This window comes from Cupressus sempervirens, chromosome 3 (assembly GCF_028749045.1).
Source record: "Cupressus sempervirens isolate cs-2001-9-10 chromosome 3, ASM2874904v1, whole genome shotgun sequence".
Taxonomy (NCBI): domain Eukaryota; kingdom Viridiplantae; phylum Streptophyta; class Pinopsida; order Cupressales; family Cupressaceae; genus Cupressus; species Cupressus sempervirens.
In genome coordinates, this window is record NC_143120.1 from 713872214 (window position 1) to 713876899 (window position 4686).

At 37.3% G+C, this 4686-nt stretch overlaps 1 pseudogene; it reads right to left on the reverse strand.

Annotated features, from left to right (window-relative positions):
• Window positions 1–2836: 2836 nt before the first annotated feature.
• Window positions 2837–3185, reverse strand: LOC149568754 (peptidyl-prolyl cis-trans isomerase CYP19-2-like; annotated as a pseudogene).
• Between the last annotated feature and the right edge of the window lie 1501 nt (window positions 3186–4686).

The following is a 4686-nucleotide window of genomic DNA, read 5'->3' on the forward strand; positions in this document are numbered from 1 at the left end:
ATTAAGTATCAGGTGTCCCAGAATTCTATTCAAGGCTGGCGGTGGGGTAATGGCTTACCTTCTCTTTCCCATCTTCAATTTGTTGATGATTCTGCTCTTGTTGGTCTTGCTAGGATCAAGGAAGATGAAGCCTTTCGACATGCTTTGGACGTTTATTTGGCAGCTTCAAGCCAGAAAGTTAATGAGCACAAATCTTCCATTTACTTTTTTAACACTCCTGATTCTATTTAGCACAGGATTGTTGGTATCCTACAGTTTCAGATAGGATCACTTCCTTTGACTTATCTTGGCATCCCTATTGCTGTTTCCAGCCAGCCACGTCTCTTTTGGCAAAGTTTGATTACCAAGCTTCAGGATAAGGTAAATCATTGGACTCATAGATGGCTTTCTATTGCTGCCCGGGTTACTCTTCTTCAAGCTATTATCCAAGCTCTTCCTACTTATCGAAGCATGGTTCACGCTGCACCTATTTACTTTCTCAAGGAGTTTGATGCTCTTTCTCGACAATTCCTTTGGAGTGGTAATTTGTGTAGTACTAAATGGAGCTTGGTTAATTGGGCAACTATTTGTAGGCCTAAAAAGGAGGGTGGTCTTGGTCTTCGATCTGCTCTATTGAGTGGTCAAGCTTTGGCTGCTAAACTTTATTGGCGATGGTGCTCTGGACAACATCAACTTTGGGCTCGTATTATCACTCATAAATATTTTCATGGTGCTGATCCTTGCTCTATTTCTGCACTTCCTCTTGAAGGTCGTGGCTCAATGGTTTGGCATACTTTGAAGACAGGTGCGATGTTGGTAAAGAGGGGTCTGTTTTGGATATGTAAAGGAGGTTCTCAGGCTTTGTTTTGGTTTGATGCTTGGGATGGATTCCCTTCCATTTTATCATATACCCTCATCTGCAGCCTCTTTGTGACTCTTTTCTTGCCGCTGGATGGGATAAAGTGGCTCATTACAAGACTCCTTATCAATTGGGACCTGTTGTTGGTTACAGATGGAAGCATTCTTCTGATTGGCCTCTTGGAGGTACAGACATGGATCGTCAGGAGCTTTCTCAAATTCTGGCCTCTAGAGAGTGTTCTTCTTTGCTTGGTCCAAAAGTTTTGGCTTGGGGTGGTACCTTGTCTGGTAAATATCATGTCTCTGCTGGGTATCAGGAGATAACTAGACAATTATTTGGGGATGTTGAGGTCCCTTGGTGGAAGCAAGTTTGGAATAAAGTTTCTTGGTCCAAGTGCAATTTTTTCATGTGGCTAGTGGCTCACAACCGTTGTCTTACCTGGGATAATCTTTGTAAACGTAGATTTCAGGGCCCCTCTTATTGTGTTTTGTGTGGTAATGGAGAGGAGTCTGTCTCCCATCTGTTCTTCCATTGCTCCTATTCTACTCAGATATGGCACCTTTGGTGGCGCACTTGGGGTTGCTCTTGTCAGCATGCTTCATCTTTGCCTGAGTTCTGGGCCTGCTTGGGTACTGCTCCCTCCAAGTCTTCTTTTCTCCATGCTGCTTGGATTGTTAGCCCATCTTTCATGCTTTGGCATATCTGGTTGGAGAGGAATTGTTGCATATTCCAAGATGTTCGGCTTGGTGTTTTGCATCTTTGGTGGAAAATATCACATTCTCTTCAGGAAACTATTCTTGTGAAGTGTGAGCTTGATGGGGGTATGGATCCAATTGATCTTGCTATCTGTAATCGCCTCAATTTTCATCTGCAGGATGGGGCTGCAGCTCATAGGTTTCCTTCTATGTCCAGGCAGCTTCATCATCAGAGGAAGGGTCGGGTTAACCGGGATGGGCACTGGACTCCTCCTCCCTGTGGAGTTCTGAAAATTAACACTGATGGTTCTTCCCGTGGGAATCCTGGTCCGGCTGGTATTGGTGAAGTGGCTTGTTGTAGTTCTCGGGATGTTAAATTTTTCTTCTCAGTTCATAATGGTGATTATACTAACAATCTCATGGAAGCTCAGGCTATTTTATATGTTGTGGAACAATGTTGCTTGCGGGGATGGAGTAAGATTATCTGTGAGTCTGATTCCCAGGTAGTGGTGAACATGCTTTCTTCGCAAGAGCTTGAGGATGTTAGTTGGCAGCTGGCTACTGTTGTTAAGCAAATTCTTTTCTTCTCTTCCTCTTTTCAGTTCATTAGGTTCACATATATTCCTCGTGAATGGAATAGAACTGCTGATTGTTTAGCCAAATGGGCATCTAGTCATGATCCAGGTTGGAATATTAGGGATAGGAGGCAACTGTCCTTTGAGATGGTGCAAGAATTTGATGATCTTGTTGCTCAGGATCGAGCTCCTTGTTGAGCTCTTCTTGTTGTATTCCTTTCTGTCTTAATAAATTTTTACCCCTCTTTTTGCAAATAATTTATTGATATTTTTAAAAAGAAATGAGGCAGCAACTTAGAAAGTAAAGTAACCTTAATAGTTCTTTGAATGTATTATTAACTTTCAAACATTTTTAAAAAAATCTTAAAATATATCATTTCTAACTTGAGAAATTGAATTTTGTAAAGTGAATAAAATAATAAATGTAAAAAATCTAAACAATTAATGAATTTGAAAATTTAATTAAAAATTATTTTAATTATATTTTAAAAAAGTAGCTATTATTACTTAAATAAAAATTCATATACATATTCATATAATTATAAAATACTATATAAAAACAAATATGTTAACATTCATTCAATAAAGCAAAAACACCCCTCTTTATCGTAGTAAGCCGATAAATTATGCTCAACACTAAATAATCTGAGAGTAACCAAAAGCTAAGCCATTGAAACCGGATTATGATAGGAAGGTTTAGAAAGCTCCAGATATACTTTTCCGAATGATTAAAAACTTTTAAAAACCCACTGATTTGAATCTGATGTAAACTCTCTTCTACCATGTTGACATGTGGAGAAAGAATTGTGCTTCCTCTGGAAGTTCTCGTCCGCAAACTTGGCACCATGAATGGACTTGCCGCCCGTGCCATTCCCGGCCGTAAAGTCACCGCCCTGACACATAAAAGACGGGGATGACCTGGTGGAAGGAGGAACCCTTGAAATGGAGGGGCTTCTCCGACTTGCCAATACCCTTCTCGCCGATGCAAAGAGCCCTGAAGTTCTCTGCCGTCTTCGGTGCGACGTCAGTGAACAACTCCATCACGATTCGACCTGCTGGTGTGCCGCCGACGGACATATTTTCAGTCTGGCTAAATTTTCCCTGGCTATGTTTTCGGGAGATTGAGATGACTTTTAATTCTGGTGAAATTTTTTGTGCCTTCTCATTCTCTAGTGTGGCTGTTTACCTCGTTTATCTAAATAACCTCCAACAGTCTGCCCGCTAAAACAGTGAAAATCCATTTTCACTTGGGCTTCCATTCACACAGCTTTGTGAAATAGTAGAAGGCGGAGATTGTGGGGATTAGCATGTTTGAGGAGATCAGCGGAAGTGAGATCAGCAAAAGGGTGTAGCCGTTTAAAGGGATGACCGGCACTCCCGCGTTAATCAGGCCCTCCATTGCTGCGGATTGCAATACACGGGGATGATTTTTGTTACAGTATCGAACCATCTTGACATTTGGAAAACTTATAGAATGAATCTACGTGTATTTTTCTTTTTTTAGTCTGAAAAATACTTTTAATCCCTAACAAAAATAATAACAATCAATAATAAGAATTAAGGAATTAGTAGCATAAAAATATTTTAAAAATAAATCATTTTGAACCTTTAGTTGTTTGATATTTAGTTTTAGAAAAAATAATTGTTGACCTGCATTTGAAAACATTAGTACCCTGCCTTATGCAAGGCAGGACTAATAAAGAAAGTAAATTGTGATACTAATTAAAAGGACAAGAGTTCTTTGTGAGCTGGAGTCCCTGTCTTTTGGGTTAATAATAGAGTTATCTTTGTTAGCGTGTAATTTGTTTGTAAAAAAAAAATTTTAATTGACAATTTTATAGTCAATTTGTTTATAAAATTGATAATGATTTGCTAAGGAAACATGAAAAATTGAACAAAAAGATTACATTTATAAGTTAAATAATGAAGATTACATCATATGTACATTCTAGTTTTAATATTTACAATTTTATTTTAGAATATAAATTATTTCATGTCAAGCTATTAATTAAAGATTACTTTTGACTTCAAAATTTACATGTCCTTTCACTAAAGCATATGGGTAAAACATTAATTTCCCAAAATAATGCTAAGAATTTGCTCTACTGAAGGATCCAATTAATATACGGAGAGGGGGAAGATATACCTACTGAAGGATCCAATTAAGATACGGAGAGGGGGAAGATATACCCAGTAAGAGATAAGCATTCTGTAACGTCATCCCTAGAACTCTAATATAATTGTAAAAAATAGTTGCATTAGTATATAATTATATTTCTACTTTTAACACATCTGCAAAGTGAAAATTGTAAGTAAATCTTGATACTATGATATTAGTATTAATAAATGATCATAAGAAGATATTTTTATGTGCCCTTGCACACTGCCTAAAACATAAAATGTCAATATAAGTCAAAAATATCATATCTAATCCAATCAAGAAGATGATAGAAAATCAGATACAAAAACTCAAAAGAATGGAAAATCATATAAGATAAAAAATTCATATTTCTAATTCTTGTGAATATTTTTTTTTTATTTAAGTCAAATTTTAAAATATTCAATTTAAACAAATAAA